The sequence below is a fragment of the Ostrinia nubilalis genome, chromosome 10 (assembly GCF_963855985.1).
Source record: "Ostrinia nubilalis chromosome 10, ilOstNubi1.1, whole genome shotgun sequence".
NCBI classification, from domain to species: domain Eukaryota; kingdom Metazoa; phylum Arthropoda; class Insecta; order Lepidoptera; family Crambidae; genus Ostrinia; species Ostrinia nubilalis.
In genome coordinates this window covers 5,670,500-5,690,927 of record NC_087097.1, presented here as the reverse complement: position 1 = coordinate 5,690,927, position 20,428 = coordinate 5,670,500, and the positions used below count along the sequence as shown (strand labels likewise).

General features: G+C 34.4%; 1 protein-coding gene across 7 annotated transcripts in view; it reads right to left on the bottom strand.

Moving 5' to 3' along the window:
- The window catches only part of LOC135075734 (putative polypeptide N-acetylgalactosaminyltransferase 9), a 246,261-nt gene that overhangs the window by 63,567 nt on the left and 162,266 nt on the right, over positions 1-20,428 (bottom strand). For 5 of the 7 annotated variants that reach the window (XM_063970196.1, XM_063970199.1, XM_063970195.1 and 2 more), the window contains one exon: positions 18,360-18,400. The exons of 1 other annotated variant lie outside the window; for it this stretch is intronic. The gene's annotated coding sequence lies outside the window, so the exon portion shown is untranslated. Of the gene's footprint in view, positions 1-2,661; positions 2,709-18,359; positions 18,401-20,428 lie in introns of all 7 variants that reach the window. One more of the 7 variants, XM_063970194.1, reaches the window with a different exon arrangement.

Genomic DNA, 20,428 nt, shown 5'->3' with positions numbered 1-20,428 from the left:
CAAACATTACTATGAGGTCTCACAGTACGCGTGGACACACAGGCTGATGCACGAACCAATCACAGAGCTCTATTCAACGCTGTGCGTTCGATTTGCTGCTTCTCTTTAGCAAGCATTGTTTGTGAATACGGGCGTAAGTGCTTATGACAGTGCAAGTCAAATTGGAGCTATTAAAATAATATCGTTTTGTTACTAAACTCACTCAAATAAAATCCAACAGACACAACCACAAATACAATTCGCTTCATTTCATAATGTCATCTTTGATCACAACAAAAAGCTTCACAATGTAAACCTTTCATAAAGTACCGAGTTCTCCACAGCAACCTTACAACAAATATCACCTAGTTGTGTGTAATAATAAGTTACATTTACCGCAACGAGTTTGAACCGCAGTCAAGCCGGGGCTTCGGTCTGCTCTGAAAGAATAAACTACATGTATTTATAGCTAACACAAGCTTTGTCTTGTCCGAGACGAAACATTGTTTGTTATTATTGAAAAATTTATGCAATCCATGTAACCGCAATGCATTTATTGTTCTGGATATTTCTCTGATATTTTTTATTCTTAAACATCTAACACAATACAATGACGTATTTTTAAAGTGTGTTGTTTCCAATTTGGTAAAGTCCTTTAAATTGCAGAGTTGACTTGACTGTCCGAAAATGAATGTGACTCTCTGCTTCGATAGGCAAGCTAAGTTTCTTTCGATCTGACTGATCTATATCGGATGCCTATGGTGGTACATAAAGTCGTCACCAGGAATGAAAGCTAAATTTTCAAATTGACAATAAGGATAAAACTAGAAGATGCACATAAATACAGACTTTCGAGATACAAAAGAAATCAGTGAAACAGGATTATACCCACTAGAATTTTACCGTTGAACAAATCACAATAGTACGTCTGTTCACATTACATACTGAAAACTACAAAACGGATTGCAAAATTCTGAGAGAAATAACAGCAATATTCATTCCGGGGTTCGTAAACTTCCATTTCACTATTACAACAACAACACACAACACACGCCTTCACAACAATATTCTGGCAGAACAAAATAAAGTTTTGGAGGCTGTCGACAGAATCGGAATACACGGAGCTCATGGACATACACTGTTTGTATATTAGTGCGGCAGATAAATCTTTTTATCGATAGCCTAGTAGTCGATTCCTCATCACATGCAGAAAACGTGGATGCATGTTGTTACATAATACTCAAACATAGCCACTCTACAGTACTACACATCAGAATAATTACAGTCTGATAATATTGATGTCATAGTGCTTTGCTAAAGATATAGATGATTTATGAATATACAGTAGTACTATCTTCATCATGATCCACAGTATCCACACACATTCTGTAAAAAAGATCTGTGTGGGTAAAATATCATTTACTTATAATGCCGTGAATTGCTTATTATAGGACGAAACTTCGTAAACCGATACATACAGAAATTAATATCGTGTACAGTACAGACATCACTATCGACACGATCGAATTCCGACATTACCGCGCATCTAAACCTCTAACATTCATTCCCCCCTCAAATATTGAATTCAATGGTTGTTTACCGAGCCACAATACCTTTCCCGACCATTCCTGTGAGGGTGTGGGAGTTAATCTTTTCCATGCAGCCACCTTTTTGGTACTTAATGGCGTGGGACCTTCCTGAAATCTATTGGGAGTTCTATTTTCCGTCTTTGATTTACAGACTCCGTATGTGGAATCAATATTTTCTTATAGTAGATAATGCTACCGGGGAATTTCTTTATACCGAAGAAGTTAGTTCAATAAAATTGTGGACTAAAACTGTCTACATAATACCTAATATGGTCGCCAGTACATCAGAATTTTCGTTTTAGTTGCAATTGCAAGCTCGTAAACTACCTACTTAAATAAGCTGCCATTATTAATAGCTTGATATACCGTCGTCTGTTTGCGATTGATTTGCAACACTTTACACGTCTATGGGTTATTGAACAGAAAAATGCTCAACAAAGAAAATCCATCAGGATATTTTTACCTTAATAATAACACCGCAAATCTTTGGCAGGCCAAACAAAACAATTACCAGCCAGGCGCAGTCACGTCTCGGATCCATCGAGCGGTTGTAAGTCAATACGATGGCTTTATCCGCCTTGGGATTGGTTGGAACACTTTCAGTGATTTTTTTGTGCTAACCAGTTCCATTGCCAGCTCCTAAAGGAGTATTCAGCAGAGTGTCGCACAAACGCCGCGATGGAAGTTAATCTCTTCCATCCGATCGCCCCCGTGCTTAATGGTGTGAGAGGAGGTGCAGAAAGCAAAAAGTCCCGAGCGATTTTAGAGCTTTTCGCTTTGTGTTAAGAACTAAACTGCTCACATATTTCAGTGTGAGGTGCGATTATGACTCCTTTCACGTCCTACCGCTGTCCCGTGGATAGAAGTTACGTCTTTACTTTCGGGCTTCCTAAATTGGTGGAGTCCGTTACCTTTTTTCAGTGCCTTTTTAATGAGTCGTGCGGATATTTTGCAGGACTTGCGAAAATTGGGTTATCTGTGCAATTTAAACTTTTTAGAAACTGGCTGAGTAATACCAAAGCTAATAATGACTATTTCAAATAGGAATGAGTTTAACTTAACAGCGTCCAAAGAATTGTGATATTATTCTTACCAAGTAGAAAGGTCACTTCACTAAGCCCAGAATAGAATGCAACGTACCTGTAACAAAAGTAAAAATGGCCATTAATAACAGAAAACATTTGATCAAGTAATTTTAAAAATTGCAACAAATATGACAAAGAAGAAACACATGTTGCAACTTATGCTAGCTAAACTAAAAAGAACGACGCCAACATCTAAACAATTCAAATAAAAAACATCCGAGACCGTCTCCGAACAGCGGCGGGCTTTAAAAAAACAACAGAAATGTAGACATAAGAAATAACAAGTAAAGTTGAAAGGATATTACATTCTTGGCGCAAGAAGCGACGGTAGTGACCAACGAAGAGACAAATTAAATGAATTCCACGCAGCGAGTTAGTTAACTTGTGCAGACTATCATAATTCAGCAAATGAACAAAGCAAATGTGGGAATGAAGTAATTTATGCTTTCTTGATGTTTTATTATGGAGTGCACAGCAAAAATATCAACAGTTTATCCTTGTTCTTTTAATAACTTTACTGTTCAACTAGATTCCATAAAGCTATTTACTGACTATTTGAAAACTTAGTGTATGATTGAAACTAATTACAAATTATTTTTCATAAACCAAGTGGGTAAAATGTTAGGATCCTTAAGCCCGATTCGACCAAACTTTTATCCGAGAATAACTCCTGGTATAACTGGCACATTGACAGTATAGGAAATAATTATGTCAAAACTGACGATTTATTCTGAGACTCACCCTTAATAGTCTAAGAAGAAAAGACGTATTACCTACAGGATAATCTATCGAGATTTCTCCGAAAGCATCTGAAAAAAGATATTTTCATTGAAAATAATAAACAAAACTCAGATTAGGGAGTGTTTAATCCCTTCTTACAAATTGAAACCCTAAAATGCTCGAGGTGATTAAAAAGCCCCAAATCCGCGCTTCCCAAGTCGATACAGGATACCGTGGCTCCATCCCCGGCCTTTTGGCTCATTTAGTAAATTGCCAAAGATCTGTATTCAAATTGGCTTAAGGTACCACGAAAATTTCAAAGCGATGAGACAGCCTACCTCAAAATTCGGATAAGTCAATTGACTGGCATAATATCAGCTCGTCTTTAGTAAGCAAGCCCCAATCAAAGAGGAGGCCCCTAAAAGAGCATCAAGCAGATTAACTATGAAAGGTCTGATTGAAAGGAAATGATCAACCTTAGAATTTGTGCCCGGGAAACATCCTTATTAGGCGATTGGCGTGCCCTTGATTTCTGTGTTTCAAGTTCAGTAATTGCTTTGATATTATATAAAAGCTTATTATGTAATATTATTAGGAATGTTATGTATCTGGAAATGACGTCATAATTATTTCCGCTTTGTATCGTAATACTTATTGCCTGTAGCTTTGCATGCTTTGCACGTTGGTCTGTCACGGAAAATCTTTATACTTTGATCTGATGCAGGATTGCAACAACTTATTATTTTTAAAGCAAATGTTAAAAGATGTTTATTGTTTCAGATATCAATATTCTTTATTTATGAGCTATAAAAGTTCTCAACGCCGATTTACGAAAAAATAATATCCAAAATATCACCCACAAGTTTCGTTTATAACTATGTGCCGCGGCGCGTATAAAGTACAGGGCAAATGGAAATCCATTTTAACACTATCGCAGCACATGCAGTGAACACTCGATATTCGCCTGATTCACGCGACGCAAAAAAAGAGACACCGCCACTGAACTTCATTGGCAAACAATTCAGCCGTACAGTAGAACGTTACTGATAGCTGCCTAAAAAGTGTGGCCTATTCGCGGCGGAGCACAGAAAAGCGCTTCTGTTAAACTCGGCTGCACTTTGAGGGTTAAAAATTCAAACTGTCCGAGTCAATTTGTGGGCGCCGGTGTTGCAGTATTGCACGGCTGGAAATAGTTACCCCGCTATCTGGGTAATTAAAAGTTGGGATGTTTTTAGATTCTGCATGCGTTATGAAGCATAAAATAGTTTTTGTGGCAGGAAGTTTTTTAGAAATAAAAATACCTATTTCAATGATTTTGTTCTCCAATAAAGCTTTTAAAAATAACGGTCTCTTCATTGATTGTTAAAAGTCGACTTGTAGAATTATAAGAGTAAAATGAACTTTTGAATAATGTTTTAAGATTTTTAGATGAACGAATTTATAGTAGGCATTATGGTTTCGATAAGAAATAAAGTTATTTTGAAAGGTCATACATTTTCAGCGGTAGATCAACATTTTAGGATAGTGCTGGTCAGAAACTAGAGATAGGTAGGTATGTATTAGGTATAGTTTATAATATTTTAGTATATTTATTGGTTTATTTTCGGCTAACTGCCAGGTTTGTCTATTTAGACCACGTAAGTGTTCAAATTAACAAAGGACGAGCGAACTGCGGCCATTTTGGGGCGTATGAACAGCCATATTGTTTTAGCGAGAGCCAATAATTAGGAGACAATCGATGCGGTGGGGTATTCTAAATACGAACCAATATAGAGCTTAATTAGAAATCCAAATTCAGCGCAAAATAGGTCATCACACATCGATGGCTCCTACGTATAAAGGCGAAACTGCCGCTTACGCCTTTTTCCAATTATTTAAGCAATGATTTCATTTTGCTCTAATCTATAACGTCAGTAAGAAAAAAAAAATTTTTTTCCATTAGATACAAAATAAAATTTTAGGCAAATAGGCGTATGTGCAAAACTACGCCACGTATAAAGCCCAATCATACGATTCGTCAATCTATACGAGTAGTTGCTTACATAAATATATATTTTTTATAATCCAAATCTTAAATAAAGCCATGAAAATATTTAGCAAATTGTTTTATTTATAAATTATGACACATTATATAGTTATTTAATTTTTAGCGTTAAGAGTCGCATCTCAAACTAATTTGAAAATTATAAATAATTTGAAAAAATCGAACTGCCTAAGGCATCGTGGGTTCAATTCCCGTCTTAGGCAGTTCGATTTTTTCAAGTTATTTATAATTTTTAAAAATATGACACATTATGTTAAAAGACCTAACTAAATCTCGAGCACGCAAACGTAATAACGATACATTAAACAACTTTTTCTAACTGATTTATTATTGATATAGCACATGATAACAATTAAAATAATTACATGCATAAATAAAGAGAGTAATCGCTTAAAATATTATATTTATGTTGTCATTTAAGTCTCTTTACGTTGAACAATATACATGAAATTATAGAAATGTGACGACGTAAAAGGGCAATGCGTAAAATCTCAAAATATATAAGAAAAATATAAAAATTGATAACAGCAGTAGCAAAAGCATTACATGTTAAGGCTAAATGTGAAATTTCATTAAATTCGTTTTAGTAGGTCAGAAGATATGACCCAAAAATATGGTTCTGGCCACTAAAATGGCTCTCCTGTAAAATTTACTTTTTTCACTTACGCAAGTATACGTAGGAGCCATCGACATTACATGTTTGTTATAAATAGAGCATTCACACTTGGATTAAATGGGAATTTTCAGCTATGGGTTTTGGCTATACTATATATGGCTGACCTGATTTTATGACTTCTTTTTATCTAATTTTAACAGGTTTTAACGTGTTTGCCTGGACGATACACCGGCCGTGGTCACAGGCTAAAACTGCCTTAGTGCCAGTCAGCCCGGAAAAATTGCAATACACAGACTTTTTTTAGACACCAGATAATAGACAGAGTGATAATTTCAAGCTAATTGCTATTATGCACCACGAAAAGGAGTTATTTTTTTATCGAAATAATGTATAACCTCTATTTACTTATCGATATTAGGTAATCACCTTTAAAATTAATGATCCTTTGTATCGCTATTGCATCCAACTTTCCATGTATTCAAATACAGAGTGCGCTTTTGTTAAATTTAATGTATTAAGTTTAAATACGGAGCTTGAAAAGCTGATGGATTACTTCGCCTGTTGTTTTACCTAGTTTGGATTCATTATTATGATTAAACAAAACGTTGGAGCAATATTCAGAGGATCAGATGTTTCGGGATTAGAACTTGGGCAGAGCAGTAATGAAGGTAATACAGAATTTCGCTTATTAAAAATACCCAACGTTATTTCGACCAAAAAAGAGATTAATGTAACTTAGGTTACTTTTTAATTAAAAAGTTAAAAGCACAATTTAGAAAATCAACTTTCTTTAAATTTGAAATTTTCGTTTTTTCATGGGCGTCTAATGGTTAACACGTCTCTAGATAATGAAATTTTTGTAAGCTACCCAACTACCTGATTATGTCTGAGACAAAAACAAAGCAAACAGACAAAATTTTTAAATAACAAACTCGGTACATTATAGCATTAGACATTCGTGATGGTTGGAAAAAAGAATTACGGAATAGTGCGGCAATGCATATTTGTAGGGGAAATGTCATTTCCGAATGATGGAATGACAGGTTGGTGTCAATAATACTGTTCTTTCCACTGTAGTGTCACGGACCGTAAGTCACCCGAAACTGGCCTGTACACTGTAGTGACTGCCACTGCACTGGACGGTCAAGTGGTAAGTGTGGTCCATTTGTAAAATTAAACGCACAAATTAAAATAAAATTCTTTCCGTCAGCGATTAATCGTACCTAATTACCAAGTTCACCGACATACTTTGACTGCCCCAGCTGATCTCAAGATATTAAAACTTGCCTCAAACTGAAGGTAAACTTCCCTTTGAGTCCATCACCGTCTGATTGATCGAAAGAAACTTTCAATTGTTCCAATCGCGAGCTTTCAAATAGGAACGTCTCGGATCCCACGGACTCTTTCGACGTAGATTGCAAATTTTCGTACGCAAACTGGAGGCAGAATTTTAGTTAGGGTGAGAGTACATTAGAACGTCTTTTAGTAAGTTTATAAAACGTAGCGTAATGTATTTGCGAAAGGTCAGTCAGTTAGTCAGCATATGAACACGACAATTTATATTGCTTTGATATTTTTGTGCGCGTTTTAGATGGGTGAAATCAGAACCTTTTTTGTTTTAATTTTTTAGCAAGCGGCCACTGTCGAAATGAAATGTTTATAAATTTCGTTTCGAATAAAACCGAAAAAAAATGTTTTAAAAAGAGACAAAATAAATTCTGGTTTATCTACCTGGGTTTGGCTTAGTTCGTGATCAAGTTCTGACTTTTTAGTCATGATTCTGGAGAACACGAGGGGTGACTCGATGCTGTTACAAGTAAACGCTCCAGTGTATCCTCGCCTTTAAGCAACCAAAGTCAAGTTTCGCAAAGATTAACTGTAGACAAGAGTTATTTTGATGTAATAACGCAATTTGTACAGTCGCCCCGAGCATTTACCTTTCTATTAGCCTGTAGCTTCTGCTGGGACGTTGCAACGCAAAAGTGACTTTAAGGTTGATTTATTAAGAAATTGTAGTTTAAATTCATTTGAAGTGTTTTGCACTTTATGCGCCTAAATTCTATGATGGCATTTTTTAATTTGGATTAATCCCACCTCTCGCCACTACTACTCTTAAGTAGCTAAGATCTATGTATAGTGTGACCGCCAACAAAAACTTGTTGAATTTTGGTGTCTTAAATGGGCTTAAATTAAGGCTTAATAATTTAGGATTAGGTAATTGGTGTTCTGTTGCTTAGTCGAAAGAATTAATTCAATTTGAATTATGATATTTATATTATAAACAAGCTTTCCGACCGCGGCTTCGCCCGCGTGGAATTTAGTCTGTCACAGAAAAACTTTAACGCGCGCGTCCCTGTTTCAAAAGCGGGATAAAAACTATCCTATGTCCTTTACCGGGACTCAAACTATCTCTATGCCAAATTTCATCAAAATCGATTCAGAGGTTTTGACAGACAGACAGAGTTACTTTCGCATTTATAATTTTAGTGATATAGTTAATAGTAACACAGAATCAATTATTATCACCGTATCGTCGCGTTCTACAAGGGTTCGACAACGAAAACACCCGAAAAAAGCTATCGAACGCGATTTTGTGGCGTCTCCCGCCAGCGAGCGAACGCCGACTGTTTTTGATAACTTTATTTACTGGCTCACACTTACGTACGTGCACAATACAGGGTGCTGCGTTTTATAGCCGCGCCATGTATCAAACTTCCACGGCTTGGGGTGCGCAATCGCCCTGTATATTGCGAGACTAAACCTTACGTAGTTCATTTTAAAATTCACGTTAAATAAATTAATAGGGAAATATTGAATTAAGTTTCAGTTAAATACGATATGCAGGATGCTTTAAATTAATTAAAAATAACTTGATCTTGTACTGCAGCATTTTCAAACATTTAACAGACTGATTTAATTCCTTGATATTATGCTCCAGGGCATAATTATTATGTAACTAGCTCTGTTATTAATATAGGTATTTCTACAAGGCTATAATTTTTCCCATCTACTTAGTGCATGTACGCGTATTAAACGGTCGCGATAGATAAGAACTTTCTTCAAAAAATCTCGCAAGCACATGATTCAAAGATAGACCCACAATATTTTTTAAGATCAACATATTTTTTTAAATATTATTATGACCTTTATTAATATTAAAACTCTTTAATCCTCATTATACTTTAGTAACATTTGGGCATCATAGTTTCTGTATATTCTGGAGTCGGGCACAGTGGTGGACTTTGTGGCGAAAATTCGAAAACTTTGTTTAAAATTAGTTTTGTATTCGCTCCACCGCTCGTTACAAGAACCTCTGATTCTTTTACGTTACAAAGTTACACAGAGATACGGGAAAATTAACTTAGTACTTAAAGGCCGGTAGATCTATTCTCATAAATAACACACTGGATACTATAACTTTTACATTATACTCGTATTGCCTTATTTTAATTACTTCATCACTTAGCACAAAAGCGCGCGGTGTCGTGTAGTCCCGCGCGCGTCCTCTATTGAAATGAAAAATTAAAATTTTGCCCAATTTAGTGTTTAAGATCGAGACAACATTATCTATGCCTGCTATACAAATATTTTTCAAATAAAAAAATGCATTTCTTACAAAAAGACGCCATTGTGTTTGTTTCACAAACACACGAATAATATACGAGTGCGCGTCTAAACTTTTATTAACATCACCCATTATGACCGCCGAAAACATCGCGAACACTTTCAATTTTGAATCCTTTATAGAAATAGTTCGGATTGTACCGCCCCCTATCAGGGATCAAAGAACTCCATTCAGCAGGCTGACAAAGAATGCGGGACCAGTTTATCTATTGAAGTTTGATATGAGCAGAAACCGCACACTGGTTTATTTGCATTAAGTACCTAATGGAAACGACACTATATTAAATAAGTTTAATCCTACTTTTTTGCATATTTATTGGAGTTAAAGTTGGATCCATTTATTAACATTAACATAACATTATCGTAAATGATATTAAAATAAAAAATGCGTATTTTACAATTTTGCGTTCAAGTTACGGTGATTTAAAATAAATTACTTAAGCCTTTGATCCATTAGGAGGGACAAATAGAGCGACATGATGGTCGTACGTGCGCTTGCCCCATAAGTAGGAGTTATCAATGGAAGATTTTTATCTGAAGTAACCTGTGATTGAGAATCTAACAACATAACCATAGAAAAAAATATTATTTCTAAAGCTCATAACAATTGATGTAATCGATTTTAATCTGCACACAAAGATCATATTTACACTCACTATTGTCAAAATATTTAATTTGTTTACATAAAACTTGTATTTCATAACGTCTTCGCGCATTGTCTTTTGGTTTTCAAAACAATAGGTTTATTACGCACAGGTGTTATCAAAATATTGCCTACGCACGTATTCGGGAGCTAATACCTGACACGTGTTTTATTATATGATCACAGCTGACTATATTTTTATTTTAAGGAGTAATTCCTTCCTTCATCACCTTTACTTCTGAACTAAGTTTAAGACTTAACATTGCCGAAATAAAATAGTGTGTAACCTTTATTGATAGACTGGTCAGATTTCATTATTAGAGCCACAGATAGAAATTTTTACTGATTTCGACTTTTCATTCTGGAAATAAGTAAACTTCCCGAGGGATATTTGCGGCGGACAGGAATGCACGCAAGCGACGCCACAGGGCAAGGCTAATAAAACAAAGATTATAAGACAATTATAAGGCAATTAGGATAATTTCTCGAAATTTTGTTTTACTTTGTAACTTTATATGTATGACGTCTCTCACCTTGGTAATGATGTCATTAGCTGAAACCAGGTTAATTGAATTACTTTAGACTCATTAACAAATTACCCATAAAACCTTCTGTGGAAAACATCATCACTTTAGAAGTGCCTTGAGCCTACATAATACTTTGGTTGATTAAATGTCTAAACACGTGACAAGTGTCGCAAAAAAGCTTAATTATTTCATTTTTCTGTTAGCAGAACAGCAATTTGTCAAGGGGTATTTACTGCCACCTAATGAGGGCAGTTAAAAAGCCGCGCGCCGGACCACTGTGCTTAGGGAGCTTACACATTGCCACTTTTTGCAGCGATACAAACACGCGATTTACAGTCGCGCGACTCCATCACAATTGTGTCGCTGCTTTTAGTATCACGTGTGAGTACTGCCTTTTTCCCATGATAAGGATTTCAGCATGCATGCGGATCTGGTCCACGTGCGTGTAAAATCACGCTGTTGGTTGCACGCAGGACAAAGATTTCGTATTGTGTGCCCGTAGCCAATCCGCTTTCCGCGTGCGTGTAGCCCGCTTAATACAAAAAAAAAACATATATAATGCTGCGTTTACACTGCGCGGAAATTAGCATAAAGCAAAAACAGAGGAGTGGGGATAAAATTCATTCATAATTCATCCCCACTCCACTGTTTTTTTGACTTGACTCGGCTAATTTCCGCATAGTGTAAAAGCAGCTAAAATAATGATATTAGGGCATCCGCACGCTTTAAATCCGCACGCTTGCCGAAATCAGCATCACAAGAAAAAGGCACCAAAGATAGACGTTTTGCGACTGTATCTAATGCTGCATCGCGACTGAATCGAGTTTGTATCGCTGTAAAAGTCGCAATGTAAAGTAACCCTTAGTTACAGCCACAATAAAGGGGAAGGCGCCTCCCCACGGACCGAATTTAGTGGCCGCTGCAGTAATGCGCTTCACTTTTCTGTACTTACTTAGTCCCGCTCGTTGTGGAGTAAGTTGGAAAAATAAAATGTTACAGCAGGCTGCAAATTTGCTAAAATGACTTTGTAAATGTTTACTTTGACAAAAAAAGGTGTTAATCACGAGTTTGTTGTTTGTTTGGTTTGTCGCACCAAATAACATGTTATTCTTATACTTCGCTAATACCTACTGTCTTATTTTTGTTTTTCCCCATAAAATAAGTAAAAATTAAGTTAATGTATAAGCAGACAACATTTTGTGGAAAAATTTAAAAGACTAAAATAAAGAAAAATTGTCGTTTGATACAAAATATGCTTCACCGTGACAATATTATCAGTCGCAAAAGCATTCAGAAAGTACAATAATAAAACAAAGCGAAGTTATAATCAAACTACTGCAAACTTTTCAATGACACCGCCGTGTTATTAAACAGGAAACTTAAAGCTCAACTTTTGGCAAAACGAGATCTTAAGTTGAATTTAAATTGGTTTTATAAGTGCTTTGTCGGAAGAAGATTTGTCGCGTGCAATGCAATGTGGCTTTAGTAAACAGAGAAATAATTTTATGTATGCTTTTTTACTTAGATCAGTGATGAAAAACCCCGTAACGTGCGTTAGGTTAGGTTTTACGATGACATAATCCTTATCAGTACCTATTAAGAGTAGTTTTTCAATATTAAGCAAACGGATAGAACAAGATTTTCGATTATCATTAATTTTGTAACGGAGTGGTTATTAAAATTTATTCATTATCTATTCGTTTGTTATCATTTATTTTTGTTTTCCCAATGAACTCATACAAATGAGATATAAGCAAATAAAAGCAAAATAATTTTGATAAGCTTCTTGGGTCAAATTCGAAGGGTATTATAACATGGTGCGGTTCAAACTTGCTCTTGCCTAAGCGTATTTGCTTCCTCGAAATTGATGTACCTAGTAATAGGGTTGTCACCAAATTCTTGGCAAACTCAGAATTACTTTATTTACAAAGTTATCACATTTATTTGACATTCGGTGAAATAATTTTCCAATAATTTATCAACGTAAGATGCCTGTATATTGATTTATTAAAAGTGTCGCATCTTTCATAGTTACGAAGACAAACATAATATTAACAAACCACAAGTCACCCTTTTGAACGTCGATTTTTTTTTCTTGAAAAAAAAAAAACGATCAGATCTTACAGGGTTTCATAAAATTTTGGAAAAACCGTAATCTATCTGTGCTGTCGATCTGTCATTAACAAACCTTTCAAAAAGTAGGCGATTGAAGGATCATTTTGAAGTTAACGAAGTCTTGTGTCAAGGTTTTTATTACACGGGTTGGTAACCCTATCCGTCAAAATCTTGTTTAGACACTCCGTTACACTTTAATTATTGGCAGATGAAATTTCGAGCCGTTAATATCGTAAGCGTAATTACCGGGATAGTTCACTGAAATTATATCGACTTGTAAACAGATATTGGGATGTTACGAGATCAAAGATAAAACGGATTATAGTATTACAAACTACTAGCGACCTGCTTCGCATAAGTACAATTCGATGCCTCCTAAGTAAATAATCGTAAGCCACAAAATATCAATTTTGATTTTATAAGCATTTTATAATTACTAAAATACGTATTATCGAACCCGCGAACAAAAATTGCAATATCATTTAAAATAAAAGATTTTTCACAAGTATTCAATCGTATGTAATCCACGATCGCAACGTATACTATCGTAATGTCCTGTGCGATCGTCTACAGGGGAGAAGCGGTTTGGTTCACCGCTAGCGAGCGCATACTATTAGGTAAGTAGTAATTACAGTTTTCCTTTTGGTGTTGAAAATTGCCTTATATTTTGTTACTAGCTATTCAAAACTATAGTAATTAACACATACGATTCTTTACGTTCCTTTTTAAAGCTAACAAAGTATCGTATGTTTTACATACCATGATAAACGTTGTCAATTAAATTTATTTTTTATCGTATGTAATACATACGATTATTAACGTGGTTTGTTTTCGTACGTTTGATATTGTATGTGCAATTTAATATTGTTTACGTTGGTAAATTGAGTATTTATTCCTATTGTAACGTTTAATTACGATTTTTTCGTCTTCGTTGTGAAGTTAAATTATATTTTATGTTTGTGTTTTTTTAATATTTTCAGATTCGCCATTGCCTGAAGGAGCTGATTTAATAGAAATCCAAGCATTTTCTAATTTGATCTCCAGTGATTTACTTAGTGATGAAGGTACTTCGATCCTACTAATATTATAAATGCGAAAGTTAGGATGTCTGGATATCAGGATGTCTGGAAATTTGTAACTCTTTCGCGCAAAAACTACCGAACAGATTTTGATGAAACTTTACAGTATTTTTGTTTATAACCCAGAATAACATAACATATAGGCTATAATTTATGACGATCTGTGACAAACTAAATTTCTTTAATTAGTGACATTTTTATGTATTTTTATAAGTAATCAATAATAGGTAAAAAGCTTTATAACTAAAAAAAGTAAATCTGAATCACTCTCAGCATTATGATTAAAAGAATCTACAAGAAGATTGTGATAGAATTGGTGATGCACCGCTGGAATGACACCTCTAGTACAAAGGCTTACCAAGTATTTTTTTTAACTTTGGTTATAGGTAGCATATTTTATGGTTAAAAAGGAAGCAAACATCAGAGTAATCTTGCTGTCGTCGTCTCGTGTTAGTTTTAGTAACAACAGTCATATATTGAGACTCATCCAAATGATATTTATAATGGAGTTTATTTGAACACAACATCACCGTTCAAGTTCTTAGTCCAATTTTTACAGCCTAAGATTGACTCAAAATCCAAAAATTTGGTATGATGCAACTCGATTACAGTATATGGTTTCCCATCTTGTTTAGCCCATCGTACCAATGAAAACCATTCTAAAGGAGTATAAATACATTTATTTTTGGCACATCTTTCAATCAAAGCATGAAACTACAACCATGTACTGTAATCGAGTTGGATCATACCAAAGGACATCATCCATTTTGGTCCAAAATCAAAAGTGCCGGCCAAAAAATAAAAGTGCTGTATTCTGATAGAATACGTCCGCCTTAGCATTTATTACTATGGCACCAAAGCTGTAGCACCACTGTGCATCGTAGTATTTGAGCTCTAAAAATATATGAAACGACTGACTTTGATCTCAAATACTACGATGCACAGTGGTGCTACAGCTTTGGTGTCATAGTAACAAATACTAAGGCGGACGTATTCTGTCAGAATACAGCACTTTTTTTTTATTGGCCGACATTTTTGATTTTGAACAAAAAATGTATGAATCGTCGATGAATTTTAGATCTCAAATACTCGACACACAGTGGTGCTACAGCTTTGGTGCCATAGTAACAAATGCTAAGGCGGACGTATTCTGTCAGAAGACAGCACTTTTTGTTATTGGCCGACACTTTTGATTTTGAACAAAAAATGTATGAATCGTCGATGAATTTTAGATCTCAAATACTCGACGCATAGTGGTGCTACAGCTTTGGTGCCATAGTAACAAATGCTAAGGCGGACGTATTCTGTCTGAACACAGCACTTTTTTTTTTATTGGCCGACACTTTTGATTTTGAACAAAAAATGTATGAATAATCGATGACTTTTAGATCTCAAATACTCGACACACAGTGGAGCTACGGCTTTGGTGCCATAGTAACAAATGCTAAGGCAGACCTATTCTGTCAGAATTCAGCACTTTTTTTTGTTGGCCGGCACTTTTGATTTTGGACCAAAAATATATGAAACGTGGATGATGTCCTTTTTGGATTTTAAGTCAACCTTAGGCTGTAAAAATTGGACCAAGAACTTGAACGCTGTTGTGCAATGGATGAAAATAAAAGAAGTCAAGGTGCTTCCTTCTGAGCCAAATAAACTCCATTATAAATATCATTTGGATGAGTCTCAATATATGACTGTTGTTACTAAAACTAACACGAGACGACGACAGCAAGATTACTCTGATGTTTGCCCCCTTTTTAACCATGTGCTACTATAACCAAAGTTAAAAAAAATACTTGGTAAGCCTTTGTACTAGTGGTGTCATTCCAGCGGTACATCACCAATTCTATCACAATCTTCTTGTAGATTCTTCTAATCATAATGCTGAGACTGATTCAGATTAACTTTTTTTGGTTATAAAGTTTTTTACCTATTATTGATTACTTATAAGAATACATAAAAATGTAACTAAATAAAATAAATATCTTTAAAAGTCCGGTAGAAAAAAATAACTCATAACTTAAACTTAATTGATTTCAGAAAAAAAAACACAATTTACTGAATTATCATTAATTATTATTCATGTTACCTGTTATATAGATTCCTTGTGTACAATTTTTGAATAATATTAGAGGCTCTAATAAGATTAAATACTATTTTTTTTTAAAGTAAGAACAATAACGATGTAACTTTGTTAATTGACTTTATCAATTAAGAATAGATTTTGCTTATTTTAAGGTTAATAAAGAAGATAAATATTCCTTTTATCACTTTAATAAAACTTTTTAATTTAATCGTAATTGCTATGTTTCAAAAATAATCAATGTTTATTAGAAAACAAAAAAAAAATTATTTGATCTCGTCAGTTAATTACTTTTGATTTAATTATTTGTAATAACTTCACATTCTATGTTAATTTAAAACTATTTTAATTATATTTTCTTAAGAAAGAAAGACTGTTATAACGTGATTCTTTGGTACAAATTAATAAATATGGTATTTAAAACAGAGGTTTCATTTCAAGACTTTCATTGTGTTCAAATTGATTTTGTGAATCCTTTTGTCCAAAATAGATGAGTACCTAATTGAATAATTTAGTTTTAGCATGAATTTACAATGAAAAATTAATAAATATGTAACATACCTTCGACAGTATAAATGATTATGTTCCCGTACAATGGAGTATGTGGCTCTTACTATATATTTTACCTACAGCTAGACAAAGTAAATAATTGTATAGTTATGTTACGATTTCTATAACTAATTTTATCCGCCGTAAAACACCGTAACAACAATATCTCCAAAACTACAATATATTTACAAATAAATGTTATTGTATGAGAATACACCTTAAATTGACTATAAGTTTTGAAAAAATCGTATCCCTAGCTCAAAAGATGGGAAAACTGCACACATAAATATCTTTAAATGGCTCTACTGTAAAGTTTGGTTTTAAGACATACGATAGTTTACTTAGGAGGCATCGAATTTATTCTTAAAAACCTCTTCAATCACTCTATTGAAAAAATCGCATCAAAATCCGTTGCGTAGTTTTAAAGATCTAAGCATACATAGGGAAAGACAGACAGGAAAACGACTTTGTTTCATAATTTATGTACTGATGACTTATTCTATGTTACCTTATGTAATTGGAATAGGTGCTACATTGCTATATTTGCTGTAGTTTATTTCATAAGTTAAACAAAGTGTATACTCTCTTAGGTAATTGCAATAAGTTAAACTTTGCTTAAAAAATATATACTGTCGTCTATACAACCGGTAATAAGTTCACGCGAAATCACCTGCATTGAGTTTGGCGTTTAAAACAATATCGAGTCAATTAATTAATGAGCATGAACATCATTTAATGAAGTAGAGTAGCTCGGTGTGTTTCCAAACAAAGTCACGGGTTAAGTATTTAATTTAAAAATCTTTTTGTAACAGTAATGAAAAATATTTATCATAAAAATCAATTAATTATCATCGTCATTTAATAATTACACTAGTATTATAAAAATTAAATGTGACGTAAAAGACTTTTGAAATGATTTCTTACGAAAAGACTACCTTATTTACTTTTAAAACCTTACTTAAGTGAATTTTTAAATTTTCACTATCATTATTTCTCATTAGGGTAAGCCGTTAAAAGAAAGCCTTTCAAACAAAGCGCTCTCCGTGTCACCAAAATTTTACTATCTGTTACAATATTAAAATTTCACAAAGCACTCTCAACTTCATCTCGGGTTTATAGACGCCAAATATATGGGTTATAAACTCACTGACTAGCAAAATTTCATCGTATCATTTAACCCTGTGACGTACAATTTCTACGTAACCGTGTTAACACTTTTAGGGACGCGGCGGAGTTGTTATTCGCTATTTTCCAATAAATTATACACGGGGAGTTAATTTTCGAAATATTTTAATTCGTATCTCTTGAGCAATCAAAACGCTCTCCCGAGGGCTAAATTTTAACTCGATGTAATTAGCCGGCCTTCATTTGAGGACCAAAAATTTTGGGGAAGAAAGTTCCCTTGTATTTTTGTAAACTTTTATAAATAAAATGAAGAACTGAGCGACTAAAATAATGGCTAGATATTTTATTGACAGATTAGCTTGTAACAGAATAAATTAACAGAAGCTGGGAGGTGTTTTTTTGCGTCTTTCAATTGAATTCTGATTTTTTAAATCGACTTTGACTCTGTGTACTAATTCGGTTGCTTTGAAAACGATGTCAACATGAAACGAAGTCAAGTTACTATCGAATAAAAAAAACAATATTTCAAAAAGCAATCGAAATCAACATAGTACCAAAATCGTATATCGCTAAAAACTCACCGAGAAAACCGATATAACCGACGACGATCCCGATGCGATACCTGAAACAGAACAACACTTATCATTTGCGCACACGACAATATAGCGTAACGCACACGACAATACAGCGTTACGCGCGCGATACGAGCGGAAAATCGCAAACAAATGTGTATGGGCAAACACGGGACCGGCCATCGACGCGCGTACTGTATTGTCACTATTTTAACGGCTATGTTTTATGAAAGGTTGCGTAAGTTGAAAATACAGGTGCCTTTGTATGAATGGTTATGCGTTGATAACAAGGGTTTTGATTACTTGATGAAGAATAAGACTTTTCAAGCTCGTGTGACCTCTTGGATTATTTATTAATAGAGATATTTTTATGTTTATCTACATTTGATGCGAAGTATATTATAAACGGACTTAATGTGCTACACCATTATCTGACGAAATGCATAGTTCAATCTCAAATTTTCTAATCATTAATAATCAAACATAGAAACATTAATCTTTAAAAATCTACAACGGCTATACACCATTACCTACTATACTTCACAGAAAATTGCGGAAATGATAGGCCTTGGTTCAAACAGGGAAAGTGTAAATAGATGTCAATAAGCAAACACGTCGAGCGAACATCGGCACGAGCGTGTGTTTACACTATTTTATGAAACCGACCGGGACCCACCCAATAAGAAGAAACCTTGAAGTGAGTTGAGTTTGTGTTGAAACAACTGACTGTAATGTTTGCGAGCAGTGATCCGTATTTGATAACAGTGATTGTGACGTATTTGATGTTACAAGTACCAATATTGGTAAGGAAATTGTTACAGATAATGTTGAGGAAAGGACGAATACTTATTTTGATATAGCAGTAGATTTAAGTGTGGACAACTAGATTATTGCTTTTAATCTTGCAAGATTCGTTTTTATAGAAAGTATAGAAACCGCCACGTCAGGGTTAACACTGTGAGATTTTTACACAGTTTTAATGGATCCAATTTTGCAACAAAAATCAATACAGTGTCACTTAAAGTATGGATTAAACAAAAAGAGATTTATTGAATCAAGTGCAAATACTTTCTTCAGAAGAAGGAAGTTCAAGTCTCACAAAAAAATAATAGTACGAGAGCCCACGACCAAAACCATGTCTCATAGCAATACGGCAAAAACCCTATAAAATCGTTAGATTGTATGATTCTGAACCCGACTAGGTGTGTAGTAACGGTCGAAAGTGTAGCAACTGCGTGGGAGGCCATTTCTGCTGTGTCAAAAAAAAAAAGACAGTCGGTATTATAGCAATACGTCTGATAGTGAAAATGTACATAGATTTTATAATTGTATTACGAAAAAGTTTGTTTTCAGACATTTTGCGCGTAGCATATAGCCTGAGCGCATTTTTGAAAATGTCAACAAATTTAGCCGACCTGTATCATAGCAATACGGATAAATTTTTTTTTCAACTTTTCGTATTGCTGCCATGATTACCAAAAACCTGTTTTCAGACACTTTAAGTGTATCAAAAAGTTGTATGATAGAGAAGGTGCTACACTTAATTTGTCTGATATAAATTTTTTGCACATGTGGACAACTTATTTTATCATGTCCAACAATTTTCAGACATATTGCTATGATACCGATCGGTAAAATTTGTTAACATTTTCAAAACGGTCTCAAAATTTAATGCGTTCACATTTCCGTCTGAAAATTGTTTTGTTCGCATCAAATAACCAAAATTTACTAATAAAAAAGATTTTCAGACGTATTGCTATGAGACATTTTTTTTGTCTCATTTTTAATTTTTTTAAGTGATTTTACGGGTTTGCGCTACACCACTAACGTCTGAAAATAATGTTACCGGTATCTCAGAACTATCATTCAACTACAGTCTGCAAATCAGACATATTGCTATGATGCAGTTCGGTAAAATTCTTTGACAATTTTGAAAATTCGGTCAGATCAAACGCTACGCGGAAAATGTCTGATATTGGTATTTTCGAGTTCAGGATAATCGTATCTATCGATTTGATGCGGTTTTGGCCGTATTGCTATGAGACAAAAATTTTGGTCGTGGGCTCTCGTACTATAAC